This window comes from Bos mutus, chromosome 4 (assembly GCF_027580195.1).
Source record: "Bos mutus isolate GX-2022 chromosome 4, NWIPB_WYAK_1.1, whole genome shotgun sequence".
Taxonomy (NCBI): Eukaryota; Metazoa; Chordata; class Mammalia; order Artiodactyla; family Bovidae; genus Bos; species Bos mutus.
In genome coordinates, this window is record NC_091620.1 from 46,009,748 (window position 1) to 46,024,559 (window position 14,812).

The 14,812-nt window shown below is 39.0% G+C and overlaps 1 protein-coding gene and 1 non-coding gene across 2 annotated transcripts in view; one reads left to right on the forward strand and one right to left on the reverse strand.

The window, feature by feature from the left end:
• ZNF804B (zinc finger protein 804B) overlaps window positions 1–14,812 on the reverse strand; it is a 563,350-nt gene that overhangs the window by 313,242 nt on the left and 235,296 nt on the right. The gene's annotated exons all lie outside the window — the stretch shown is intronic.
• On the forward strand, window positions 2,924–3,032 carry LOC138987709 (U6 spliceosomal RNA). Its single transcript, XR_011464088.1, has one exon. It is a non-coding gene; the product is annotated as a U6 spliceosomal RNA (small nuclear RNA).

Consider the following 14,812-nt stretch of genomic DNA (forward strand, 5'->3'; position numbering starts at 1 on the left):
AAAGCCCAGCAGCAAGACCCTATACTTTCATTTATATATTACACAGATGTCCTAGCATGTGAATGAGCTTGTGCATGATTGAAATGAGCAGATGCTTATTTCTCATTGCTTTGTTGCCACTTTTGGGGTGGAGTTAGATGTAAAGGCCAGTGTAAGAAAGTTGGAAGAGAACTGCAATTCTGCCATATCTACTCAAAAACGACAGAAAGATCTCTGTTCGTTTCCAAGGCAAACCATTCAATATCACAGTAATCCAAGTCTATGCCCCAACCAGTAATGCTGAAGAGGCTGAAGTTGAACGGTTCTATGAAGACCTACAAGACCTTTTAGAACTAACACCCAAAAAAGATGTCCTTTTCATTATAGGGGACTGGAATGCAAAAGTAGGAAGTCAAGAAACACCTGGAGTAACAGGCAAATTTGGCCTTGGAGTCCAGAATGAAGCAGGGCAAAGACTAATAGAGTTTTGCCAAGAAAATACACTGGTCATAACAAACACCCTCTTCCAACAACACAAGAGAAGACTCTATACATGGACATCACCCGATGGTCAACACCGAAATCAGATTGATTGTATTCTTTGCAGCCAAAGATGGAGAAGCTCTATACAGTCAGCAAAAACAAGACCAGGAGCTGACTGTGGCTCAGACCATGAACTCCTTATTGCCAAATTCAGACTTAAATTGAAGAAAGTAGGGAAAACCACTAGACCATTCAGGAATGACCTAAATCAAATCCCTTATGATTATACAGTGGAAGTGAGAAATAGATTTAAGGGACTAGATCTGATAGATAGAGTGCCTGATGAACTATGGAATGAGGTTTGTGACACTGTACAGGGGACAGGGATCAAGACCATCCCCATGGAAAAGAAATGCAAAAAAAGCAAAATGGCTGTCTGGTGAGGCCTTACAAATAGCTGTGAAAAGAAGAGAAGCGAAAAGCAAAGGAGAAAAGGAAAGATATAAACATCTGAATGCAGAGTTCCAAAGAACAGCAAGAAGAGATAAGAAAGCCTTCTTCAGCGATCAATGCAAAGAAATAGAGGAAAACAACAGAATGGGAAAGACTAGGGATCTCTTCAAGAAAATCAGAGATACCAAAGGAACATTTCATGCAAAGATGGGCTCGATAAAGGACAGAAATGGTATGGACCTAACAGAAGCAGAAGATATTAAGAAGAGATGGCAAGAATACACAGAAAACTGTACAAAAAAGATCTTCACGACCCAGATAATAACGATGGTGTGATCACTGACCTAGAGCCAGACAACCTGGAATGTGAAGTCCAGTGGGCCTTAGAAAGCATCACTACGAACAAAGCTAGTGGAGGTGATGGAATTCCAGTAGGAGCTCTTCCAAATCCTGAAAGATGATGCTGTGAAAGTGCTGCACTCAATATGCCAACAAATGTGGAAAACTCAGAAGTGGCCACAGGACTGGAAAAGGTCAGTTTTCATTCCAATCCCAAAGAAAGGCAATGCCAAAGAATGCTCAAACTACCGCACAATTGCACTCATCTCACACTCTAGTAAAGTACTGCTTAAAATTCTGCAAGCCAGGCTTTGGCAATACGTGAACTGTGAACTTCCTGATGTTCAAGCTGGTTTTAGAAAAGGCAGAGGAACCAGAGATCAAATTGCCAACATCCGCTGGATCATGGAAAAAGCAAGAGAGTTCCAGAAAAACATCTATTTCTGCTTTATTGACTATGCCAAAGCCTTTGACTGTGTGGATCATAATAAACTGTGGAAAATTCTGAAAGAGATTGGAATACCAGACCACCTGACCTGCCTCTTGAGAAATGTGTATGCAGGTCAGGAAGCAACAGTTAGAACTGGACATGGAACAACAGACTGGTTCCAAATAGGAAAAGGAGTACGTCAAGGCTGTATATTGTCACCCTGTTTATTTAACTTACATGCAGAGTACATCATGAGAAACGCTGGAATGGAAGAAACACAAGCTGGAGTCAAGATTGCCGGGAGAAATATCAATAACCTCAAATATGCAGATGACACCACCCTTATGGCAGAAAGTGAAGAGGAACTCAAAAGCCTCTTGATGAAAGTGAAAGTGGAGAGTGAAAAAGTTGGCTTAAAGCTCAACATTCAGAAAACGAAGATCATGGCATCCGGTCCCATCACTTCATGGGAATCAGATGGGGAAACAGTGGAAATAGTGTCAGGCTTTATTTTTCTGGGCTCCAAAATCACTGCAGATGGTGACTGCAGCCATGAAATTAAAAGACGCTTGCTCCTTGAAAGCAAAGTTATGACCAATCTAGATAGCATATTCAAAAGCAGAGACATTACTTTGCCAACAAGGGTTCGTCTAGTCAAAGGTATGGTTTTTCCTGTGGTCATGTATGGATATAAGAGTTGGACTGTGAAGAAGGCTGAGCGCTGAAGAGTTGATGCTTTTGAACTACACTGTTGGAGAAAACTCTTGAGAGTTCCTTGGACTGCAAAGAGATCCAACCAGTCCATTCTGAAGGAGATCAGCCCTGGGATTTCTTTGGAAGGAATGATGCTAAAGCTGAAACTCCAGTACTTTGGCCACCTCATGTGAAGAGTTGACTCATTGGAAAAGACTCTGATGCTGGGAGGAATTGGGGGCAGGAGGAGAATGGGACGACAGAGGATAAGATGGCTGGATGGCATCACTGACTTCGCTGGACATGAGTCTGGGTGAACTACGGGAGTTGGTGATGGACAGGGAGGCCTGGCGTGCTGCGATTCATGGGATCGTTAAGAGTCGGACACGACTGAGCGACTGATCTGATCTAATCTGATCTCTGACAGTGCAAGTAGTATCTCTAGTTATATCTAGCAATAACCTATATTTTTCCTCTTTTTTAGGAAATAATCAAAGCAGCATTGACACAAACCGCCTGAAAATTTAAAAACAAAGACTAATTAGTGTTTGCTTTGAAAGGACATATATTAAAATTGGAAAAATATAGACAGAAAAGATTAGCCTGGCCCCTGTGCAAAGATGACATTCAAATTTTTAAAGCATTCCATATTTTTATCAAAAGGTAACTGGATTAAAATGTGGTATACATATACAACAGAATATTACTCAGACATAAAAAAGAATGAGATATTATTGTTAGCAGCAAAATGGATGAGCCTAGAGAATACTACATTTGGTGAAGTAAGTCAAAGACAAATATTATATGATATAACTTATATGTGGAATATAAAAAATAATACAAATGAATTTATATACAAAACAGAAAGACTCACAGATACAAAAAAGAAACTTATGATTTGATCTCTGCTCCTTTTCTTATTAAAGCTTTCCAATAACTAGTGTTATAATTAAGCATTTATGCTGTACACACATCAGTGAACACATAGATTCTTGCCCATTTGAAAATGGTGTTTAAAATATATGCTCCTATGTCAAGTATCACTCTATGTGAAAGAGAAGAATAAATCTCTCTCATGTTGACCAACAATTCAGACAGTAACTTTGAATATCCACATCTCCATGTTTTCAAAAGAACAAATAAAACTTTGATCTCTCTCTGGTGATATTTTATTTTCATTCCACATCTCATTTCTTTGTCATTTGAATTCATACTCTCATAATGTAGAGAGATTTTATTTTTCTTTTTATGGTGGTAAAACAGTTTTTAGTGTGTTCTTACTCCTTTAGCTACAGAGAAGTTTTGTTTAATACACCAATAAGAAATGTGTTCTCAAAATAAAATTAAAGTATGAAAAAGGAGGCCAATTGGTTCAGCAGTAAAGAATCCACCTGCAGTGTAGGAGTTGCAGTTTCCATCCCTGGGTCGGGAAGATCCCCTGGAGAAGGAAATGGCAACCCACTCCAGTATTCTTGCTTGGGAGATCTCAGGGACAGAGGAGACTGGCAGACTACAGTCCATAGGATTGCAAAAGAGTCGGACACGACTTAGCAACTAAACAACAACAATAACAATTCCTTACAAAGCCAAGACTGTTGATGTTTATTATGTTTCTATCAGTAATATGTTAGGTTTTCAAGCAACTCAAAGATATATAGACAAGATATATGATTTCTTTCTAGTGCTTAGAGTCCAGTAGGGGAGATAAGCCTTACACTTGAAACTTTTCCTTATAACAATGTAAAAATATAAATTCTATACAAATCAAACTCCTGTATGTGCACTCTGAAATAGGTGAGGCCGCATGGCTGATGTCATAAGGGTATGCTCGATTGCTTATTGAAAGAGCTTAAGCTGAAGGATGTTTTGAAATAGTTACAAATGTTTATTGTACAGAAGACAATGACATACAAATGTAAGAATCAAGCATTTGAGGATTATGTAAATAACTATCTTCTGGGAAAAGCATAGGAAAAAAATCCAAGCTGTACTACACAGAGCTATTTGATGGAGGACTTTGAATAATAGACTCAAAGAGAGGAAATGACTTAAATTATTTCAAGTTAAGAAAGTATCACCATTATTTAAGAAATGATTTGCTTGGAAATGAGGTACCACTTAAGTTTATTTAGTAAGTACGGTTGGCTTTGTTCAACTTCATTCAACTTTAAGCCCACTTATCTTTTGTAGAATGAAATAGCCTTAACATAGGGTCTTAAGATCTAGAACTAGATTTAGGGGGAGAAGAAAAGATAAGCATCAAGCTCCAGAAGTACACTGTGATGAGGGCAAATGCAGCCTGGTATTTAAGGTGAGTCAGAGGTAAATGCCAGAAGAGATACATCAAGTAAAAGTGATACACTGTGTAGAGAGCAAACAAAGAAAAATATAGTAAGATGTTAGCAACAGGGAATAAAGCAAGCTACAGAGCAGAGCAAGGCAAACAAGAGCTGGAATTTGTTTATGTACTGGAATCCTTGGTGTTTCATTTTACTGGATACATGGTTCTTAAGTATATTGTGTGTTTCATTTTACTGGTGTTTCATTTACTTGGTATATACTTGGTGTTTCATTTTACTGGATACATGGTTCTTAAGTATACTGTGTGTGTGTGAGTGTGTGTGTGTGTGTGTGTGTGTGTACTCTCAGTTGTGTCCAACTCTTTGCAACCCTAGGACTCTAGGACCCTGCTAGGCTCCTCTGTCCATGAGGTTTCCCAACAAGGATACTGAAGTGGGTTGCCATTTCCTCCTCCAGCGGATCTTCCCAACCCAGGGACTGAACCCATGTCTCCCGGGTCTCCTGCATTGGCAAGAAGACTCTTTACCACTAAACCACTGAAATGCTCATCATTTGTGTAGGCAGTAAGCATCAGGCACTTTGGAAAGGAATTTGATTTCACTCCTTAAGAAGCTAAACACAAAAAGCTAGAAAATAGACTGGTATTATTTTCTAAAAATAGATTATTTGTGCTGTGGGGCAGGAAGGAAATTCCACAATTAATAAAAATATGGTGAATCACAAATCATTAGTAGTCATTAGTGCCACAAGAGAATTGGAGGTATGAGAAGGAAATAAATTGAATGAGGATGTTCAAAAATATTTATTATCGGAATAGGGACTAGAAAAAGGGAGAAGGAATTTAAACAATTAGGCCTTCTAACCTGGCTATATTGCTTTAATATTACATTAATGTATTGTATGAATATCAGAATCTTTGTTTGCCAGAACTTGGATATGCCCTGTTACCTTTTTATGAATTGCGGATCCATCCAAAGAAAAAAAATACTGGAAATTATATTTCCATTTACGTGGGAATATTTGAGGCACAGGGTGCATTATAGTGAAGGAATACTTAGGTTTATTGGCTCCTATTAGAAGAAAAATGTATCATCCATAATGTTTTTTATTTACATCTAAATTTACTTCTGCTTCCAATCTATTCATTTTGGCATGTATGCAATCAGTGTGTCAACAAGAAAGAATCAATAAATCATCCATGGTGGGTATAGAACTATTTTATAATGCTAAAGGGTCTGTAGTCGCTGTACCTGTTACAGTCTTCTAGTATTTCTGATCCTTGCCCTTTATATAAGGTATATTGATTCACATCTTCCTATTAAAACAGGACATACAACCTTTCCTGGTGGTTCAGATGGTAAAGAACTTGCCTGCAATGCAAGAGACCCAGGTTCAATCTCTGGGTCAGAAAGATCCCCTGGAGAAAGAAATGGCAACCCACTCTAGTACTCTTGCCTGGAAAATCCCATGGACAGAGGAGCCTGGCAGATTACAGTTCATGGGGTTGTAAAGAGTCAGACACAACTGAGTGACTTCACTTTTTCAACTATTTTAGAGCATGAATTTTTGTGCTTCTTCCTTTTTCTGTAATGGTAGTCCTACTAAGCCAAAGATGCAAGGTTAAGGAACTCAGACACTTGAACTGGTCACAGAGGAGTTTCTGCTGTGTGCTGTGTACAGAAGTCCCTGCAAATAAGGAAGAGTCACCAGATTTCCCTCACTACCCTTCATATATCTACACACAATGGCCTGCATCTCACAGAAGCTGCCCTCTCCTAGTTCATGGACCGCTGCCAAGTAGAGTACACGCAGGAAAGAGCAAGATTTCAGTAAATTAAATTTTTAAATAAAAATAAATTTATATTTTCAAAAAATGGCTTTTAATTTAGTTTTTTTTAATTTAATTTAATTTTTTAACTTTACAATATTGTATTGGTTTTGCCATATATCAAAATGAATCTGCCACAAGTATATGTGTTCCCCATCCTGAACCCTCCTCCCTCCTCCCTCCCCATACCATCCCTCTGGGTCGTCCCAGTGCACCGGCATCCAGTATCGTGGCAACTTGTTTCATTTATGATATTATACATGTTTCAATGCCATTCTCCCAAATCATCCCACCCTCTCCCTCTCCCACAGAGTCCAAAAGACTGATCTATACATCAGTGTCTCTTTTGCTGTCTCGTACACAGGGTTATTGTTACCATCTTTCTAAATTCCATATATATGCGTTAGTATACTGTATTGGTGTTTTTCTTTCTGGCTTACTTCACTCTGTATAATAGGCTCCAGTTTCATCCACCTCATTAGAACTGACTCAAATGCATTCTTTTTAATGGCTGAGTAATATTCCCTTGTGTATATGTACCACAGCTTTCTTATCCATTCATCTGCTGATGGGCATCTAGGTTGCTTCCATGTCCTGGCTATTATACACAGTGCTGCGATGAACATTGGGGTACACGTGTCTCTTTCAATTCTGGTTTCCTCGTTGTGTATGCCCAGCAGTGGGATTGCTGGATCATAAAGCAGTTTTTTAAGGAATCTCCACACTGTTCTCCATAGTGGCTGTACTAGTTTGCATTCCCACCAACAGTGTAAGAGGGTTCCCTTTTCTCCACACCCTCTCCAGCATTTATTTCTTATAGATTTTTGGATCGCAGCCATTCTGACTGGCGTGAAATAGTGGTTTTGATTTGCATTTCTCTGATAATGAGTGATGTTGAGCATCTTTTCATGTGTTTGTTAGCCATCTGTATGTCTTCTTTGGAGAAATGTCTATTTAGTTCTTTGGCCCATTTTTTGATTGGGTCATTTAGTTTTCTGGAGTTGAGCTGTAGGAGTTGCTTGTATATTTTTGAGATTAGTTGTTTGTCAGTTGCTTCATTTGCTATTATTTTCTCCCATTCTGAAGGCTGTCTTTTCACCTTGCTTATAGTTTCCTTTGTTGTGCAGAAGCTTGTAAGTTTAATTAGGTCCCATTTGTTTATTTTTGCTTTTATTTCTAATATTCTGGGATGTGGGTCATAGAGGATCCTGCTGTGATGTCTGTCGGAGAGTGTTTTGCCTATGTTCTCTTCTAGGAGTTTTATAGTTTCTGGTCTTACATTTAGATCTTTAGTCCGTTTTGAGTTTATTTTTGTGTATGGTATTAGAAAGTGTTCTAGTTTCATTCTTTTGCAAGTGGTTGACCAGTTTTCCCAGCACCACTTGTTAAAGAGATTGTCTTTAATCCATTGTATATTCTTGCCTCCTTTGTCAAAGATAAGGTGTCCATATGTGCATGGATTTACCTTTGGGCTTTCTATTTTGTTCCATTGATCTATTTTAAAGGATTACATCCTTTAAAAATTAACTTCTTTATAAAATGAGTGAGATGGTGGATTTTTTTCTTGATAGAAACACAAATGTTTAATGGTTTTGCATACCAATATAAAGCTAGCAGATGTGGTGAAATTCCAGCAGAACTATTCAAATTGCTAAAGTATGATGCCATCAAGATTTTGCATTCATTATGTCAGCAAATCTGGAAAACCCAGCAATGGCCAAAGGACTGGAAAACATCAGTCCTCATACCCAATTCCCAAGAAAGGTAGTACCAAAGAGTGTGCTAACCATCAGACAGTTACACTTATCTCCCATGCTAGTAAAGTCATGCTTAAAATCTTGCATGCTAGGCTTCAGCATTATATGAACCAAGAACTTCCAGATGTCCAAGCTGGGTTTAAAAAAGGAAGAGGAACGAGAAATCAAATTGCCAATGTTCTCTGGATTATAGAAAAGCAAGGGAATTTCAAAAACATTTATCTCTGTTTCATCGACTATGCTATAAAACCTTTGACTGTGTGTATCCTGACAAACTGTGGAAAGCTATTCAGTTTAGTTCAGTTCAGTCGCTCAATCGTGTCCGACTCTTTGCGACCCATGAATCGCAGCACACCAGGCCTCTCTGTCCATCACCAACTCCCAGAGTTCACTCAGACTCATGTCCTTCGAGTCAGTGATGCCATCCAGCCATCTGATTCTCTGTCGTCCCCTTCTCCTCCTTCCTCCAATCCCTCCCAGCATCAGAGTCTTTTCCAATGAGTCAACTGTTCGCATGAGGTGGCCAAAGTACTGGAGTTTCAGCTTTAGCATCATTCCTTCCAAAGAACACCCAGGACTGATCTCCTTTAGAGTGGAAAGCTATTAGAGAGATGTTAATACCATACAATCTTATCTGTTTCCTGAAAACCCATATGCAGGTCAAGAAACAACAGTTAGAACTCTATATGGAGCCACCGATTGGCTCAAAATGGAGAAAGGAGTCTGCTGTCACCCTGTTTGTTTAACTTATATGCTAAGCACATCATGAGAAATGCTAGACTGGATGAATTACAAGTTGGAATCAAGATAGGAAGGAGAAACATCAACAACGTCAAATATGTGGATCAGTCAGTTCAGTTGCTCAGTCATGTCTGACTCTTTGCAACCCCATGGATTGAAATATTCCAGGCTTCCCTGCCCATCAACAACACCCAGAGCTTGCTCAAACTTGTGTCCATCAAGTCATTAATGCCATCCAACCATCTCAACCTCTGTCATCCCCTTCTCCTCCTGCCTTCAATCTTTCCCAGCATCAGGGTCTTTTCTAATGAGTCAGTTCTGTGCATCAGGTGGCCAAAGTATTGGAGCTTCAGCTTCAGCATCAGTCCTTCCAGTGAATATTCAGGACTGATTTCCTTTAGAACTGACTGGTTTATCTCCTTGCAATTCTAGGGACTCTCAAGAGTCTTCTCCAACACAGTTCAAAAGCATCAATTCTTTGGTGCTCAGCTTTCTTTATGCAGATAATGCCACTCAAATGGCAGAAAGTAAAGAGGAACTAAAGAGCCTCTTGATGAGGGTGAAGGAGGAGAGTAAAAGAGCCAGTTTAGGACTAAATATTTAAAAAACTAATATCATAGCATCTGGCCCCATTACTGCATGGCAAATAGAAGGGAGAAGGCTGGAAATAGTGACAGATTTCCTCTCTTGGGCTCCAAAATCACTGCAGATGCAGACATGAAAGCAGAAGACAATTGCTTCTTGGCAGGAAAGCGATGATAAACTTAGACAGTCTGTTGAAAAGCAGAGACATTACTCTGCTAACAAATGTCCACATAAGTCAAGGCTATGGTCTTCCCAGTGGTTAGGTACAGTTATGAGAGTTGGATCATAAAGAAGGCAGAGCACTGAAGAATTGATTTCTTCAAACTCTGGTGCTGGAGAAGACTCCTGAAAGTTCCTTGGACAGCAAGCAAGGAGATCAAACCAGTCAATCATAAGGGATATCAATCCTGAATATTCACTGGAAAGACTGATGTTGAAGCTGAAATTCCAATATTTTGGTCATCTGATGCAAACAGATGACTCATTGGAAAAGTCCCTGATGATGGGAAAAGAAGAGGGCAGGAGAAGAGGATCACAAGGAGGCCTAGTGTGACCCCTCTTTCCATGGGGTCGCAAAGAGTCGGACACAACTGGGCAACTGAAGAACAACAACAATAAAAATCTGATTCCCAATATTTTTGGAAAAATGTTAGTCATTCATCCATATACCTTTAAACCTCTACTACAGACTATAGAATGTTTAAAATAGAGATATTCTTTTTTTTATTGTAGATTGATAATGATTCATGTTTCTATTCATTTATTTTCCTTTTCAAAATTTATATACAGCAAAATTCACCATTTTGGGTGCACAGTTACATTAACCTGTACACAGACATAGATTCTTTTAACCACCAACACTGAGAGGATACAAAATGATCCCAACACCCCCCAAAATTCCATCCTTTGAATTCAAATTCTTTCTATGCTGCTTATTTCTTTCTTTTCTTTTTAAACTTGGCTGTGCCGGGATTCAGTTGCAGCACTCAGGATCTTTAGTTACAGCATATGGTTCTTTTTAGTTGCATGTGCCCCCTCCAATTCTTTTTTTTTTTTTTTTTTTAAATTTACAATATTGTATTAGTTTTGCCAAATATTGAAATGAATCCGCCACAGGTATACCTGTGTTCCCCATCCTGAATCCTCCGCCCTCCTCCCTCCCCATACCTTCCCTCTGGGTCGTCCCAGTGCACCAGCCCCAAGCATCCAGTATCGTGCATTGAACCTGGACTGGCGACTCGTTTCGGAGATTTGGGAGAATAGCGTAAAATAGAGATATTCTGATGTCTGCAAAATGGAAAGTTTAACGTGATAAAACTGTAACTCTTGGTACTCATTTAGACAGTCAAGTGAAAACTATGAATGAAGGGAAAGGATTTCTCTGATAGATTTAAAAACCATTTCAACATTGGGTTAATTTCAAGGCAAACCATTCACTGAATGCATATGTATTTATACAAACACATACACATATACATATATAATGTGTGTGTGTATACACACACACACACACACACATACAGACATATTTCACCCATGTCCTTAAGAAAATCATCTTCTAATCAGAGGGATGAACATGCAGTAGACAACTTCAATAAAACTGTAAGTGCTATACTTATAATTATTAAAAAGGTTATTGGAATTTAGAAGAGAAAGATACTGTCTACTTATTAAAGAAAACAACATACAGTTCAGTTCAGTTCAGTCACTTAGTCATGTCTGACTCATTGCGACCCCATGGACTGCAGCTTGCCAAGCTTCCCTGGGTTTACTCAAACTCATGTCAATCACATCGGTGATGGCATCCAACCATTTTATCCTCTGTCATCCCTTTCTCCTCCCACCTGCGATCTTTCCCAGCATCAGGGTCTTTTCTAATGAGTCAGTTCTTTGCATCAGGTGGCCAAAGTATTGGAGTTCCAGCTTCAGCAACAGTCCTTCCAATGAATATTCTGGACTGATTTCCTTTCAGATGGACTGGTTGGATCTCCTTGCAGCACAAGGGACTCTCAAGAGTCTTCTACAATACCACAGTTGAAAAGCATCAGTGCTCAGCTTTCTTTATAGTTCAATTCTCACATCCATACCTGACTACTGGAAAAACCATAGCTTTGACTAAAGCTATGGGCCTTTGTTGGCAAAGTAATGTCTCTGATTTTTAATATGCTGTCTAGGTTGGTCATAACTTTTCTTCCAAGGGGCAAGCACCTATTAATTTCATGGCTGCAGTCACCATCTGGAGTGATTTTGGAGCCCCCAAAATAAAATCTGTCACTGTTTTCCCATCTATTTGCCATGAAATGATGGGACCAGATGCCATGATCTTAGTTTTCACTCTCTTCTTTCACTTTCATCAAGATGCTCTTTAGTTCTTTTTTGCTTTCTGCTATAACTATGGTGTCATCTGAATATCTGAGGTTATTTTCCCAGCAATCTTGATTACAGCTTGTGCTTCATCCAGTCCAGCATTTCTTATGATGTACTCTTCATATAAATTAAATAAGCAAGGTGACAATATACAGCCTTGATGTACTCCTTTCTCATTTGGAAGTCCAGTTCTAACTGTTGCTTCTTGACCTGCATACAGCTTTCTCAGGAGGCAGGTCAGGTGGTCTGGTATTCCCATCTCTTTAAGAACTTTTCACAGTTTGTTGTGATCCACACAGTCAGAGGCTTTGTTATAATCAAGAAAGCAGAAGCGGATGTTTTTCCTGAACTCTCTTGCTTTTTTGATGATCCCAGCAGATGTTGGCAATTTAATCTTTGGTTCCTCTGCCTTTTCTAAATCCAGCTTGAACATCTGGAAGTGCATGGTTCATGTACTGTTGAAGCCTGGCTTGGGGAATTTTGAGCATTACTTTGGTAGTGTATGATGTGAGTGAAATTGGGCATTAGTCTGAACATTCTTTGGCTTTGCCTTTCTTTTGGATTGGAATGAAAACTGGCCTTTTCCAGTCCTATGGCCACTGCTGAGTTTTCCAAATTTGCTGGCATATTGAGTGCAGCACTTTCACAGCATCATCTTTTAGGATTTGAAATAGCTCAACTGGAATTCCATCACCTCCACTAGCTTTGTTGTGGTGATGCTTCCCACTTGACTTCACATTCCAGGATGTCTGGCTCTAGGTAAGTGATCATACCATCGTGATTATCACCACACAGAGGTACATCAAATAGCTTGAGTCATTTATTTCCACATGGCTGACTTGGAATGTAATAGTCAAGGATACTTTCCATTGACCCAACCAATGCTTTGCATCATTACTTGTGTCTGAACCACTCAAGAAGTCTAAGAGAAAAAGGACTACTCAGAAGTCTGTCACATATATAGAAGAAACAGCTAAATAGCGTCCAGTTTCATAGAATGTACTATAATTAAATAATAACTAAAAAATGATACAACATATCTAATGGTATCTGAGTCTAAGAACAGCACTGAACTGGCCAATCAACAAAAAGCAATTTGAGAGGCAATACATTTAAAAGTACTAAGATGTGCAGCATGAAAATTACACTGCTCCATTAAGAAGGAATGATGGCTTATTCAAAAATAAGCTGCCAACAGACAGTATTTACTCCTATGTAAAATTCTTATAGATTTCAATTTGTACAAGCTGAGCAGACCGTCTCTAACTAACTCAAAAGAACAAATTTTCTCACATTGCTGTTCCAGAGTAGAGGCTGTACAGTGAGGTAGAAAAGAATAGACTTGAAAGTCAGAAAACCTATCCTTGGATTTCACTTGCTGGAAGAGGAAATTCAGTATGTTGTTTCTTAGGATTCTCCTTTGAAAAAAGCAGACAATAATAGCCTTTGGGCTTCTCAGGTGGCCCATTCAGTATAGAATCCACATGCAATGCAGGAGACCTGCGTTTGATCTCTGGGTCGGGAAGATACCCTGGAGAAGGAAATGGCAAAATACTCCAGTAATCTTACCTGGGAAATCACAGAGGAACCTAGCAGTCCCTGGGGTTATAGTCATTACAATGACTTGGACATGACTTAGAGACTAAACCCCCATCACCCTATGTTTCTTGGGCTTCCCAGGTGGTGCAGTGGTAAAGAATCCACTTGACAATATAGGAGACATAGGTGACGTGGGATCAGTTCCTAGGTTAGAAAGATCCCCTGGAGGAGGAAATAGCAACCCACTCTAGTATTCTGGCCTGGAGAATCTCACAGACAGAGGAATCTGGCAGGCTACAGCCCATGGGGTCTCAAAGAGTCAGACACAACAGAACACTCATAGGTTTTAATAAGAACCAACAGGCTATTAGACATATAACCCAAAATGTTAAAATTGTAACTTTCCCTAAGTTGCCAAGATTTGTTAGTTATGACATACCAAAGATACATTGCCAAATAATAAATCTGTAAAGGAAGTGACCAAGAATCAGTTTCAGAAATCCCTCAGGAATCCCTCAGTCAGATAGAGATCAAAATAAAAAATGCTGGTCAATAGGAATATAAGGTAAAGCCATACATGCAATTTGAAAGTTTCCAGTAGTCACATTAAAAATAATAAAAACAACAAAGGTGAAAATAATTTAATAATATATTTTATTGGACTCAATAGATTTAATAGCATTTCAACATGTAATAAACATAAAAATTATGTGATGTATTGCATTTTCAATACTAAATCTGAAATTAGGTGTGTATTCTATATTCATACGCACATGTCAATGCAGAGCACAATTCATGTGCGTGATAATACCACATGACCATACTGTAGTATCAGATAGAGTAAGGACTAACACAGTGGTTCTCAAAGTGTAATTCCTGGACTATATCACCTGGGAACTTGGTTAGAAGTACAGATTCTCAGACTAATTCCAGATATATTGAATAAGAAATTCTGGAGGTGAGAGCTAGCATTCTGTGTTTTAACAAGCTCTTCAGTTAATTAGGATATCTACTAAAGTTTGAGCACCACTAGTTTAAAACAGCATGATTCTCAAATATTGATATGGATGCACATCACTTAGGGAGCTTGCTAAGTGTGGAATTTGGTTCATAGGTCCCATGTGGGGCCTGAGCTATTTCATTTTTAATAAGCTTCCAGTTACAAAAAAGCTACCAGGTACAAAAAAGATCATGACCCAGATGACCATGATGGTGTGATCACTCACCTAGAGCCACACATCCTGGAATATGAAGTCAAGTGGGCCTTAGGAAGCATCACTATGAACAAAGCTAGTGGAAGTGGTAGAATTCCAGTTG